This window comes from Bos taurus, chromosome 18 (assembly GCF_002263795.3).
Source record: "Bos taurus isolate L1 Dominette 01449 registration number 42190680 breed Hereford chromosome 18, ARS-UCD2.0, whole genome shotgun sequence".
NCBI lineage: Eukaryota > Metazoa > Chordata > Mammalia > Artiodactyla > Bovidae > Bos > Bos taurus.
Window position 1 is genome coordinate 49,262,834 of NC_037345.1, and position 268 is coordinate 49,263,101.

The window sequence follows — 268 nt, forward strand, 5'->3', positions numbered from 1 at the left end:
CCAACAAAGAAGATAAAACAATGATAAAACTTGATTAATTTAAAAGATGGCAGAGAAAAGGGGAAGGTGGGAACAATAGCTGAGACAAATGGAAAACAAGTAGCAATATGTTAGATTCAATATTTAACCATATCAAAACCCAATTAAAAGCAGATTTAAATTAAACTGGATTTCCCACCATAATCTGACTAAAGCCACATGCTACCCATATGAGTGCAATAAACCTGAAAAACTGGGAGAGATAATAAATCACTGCTTTAAACCAATA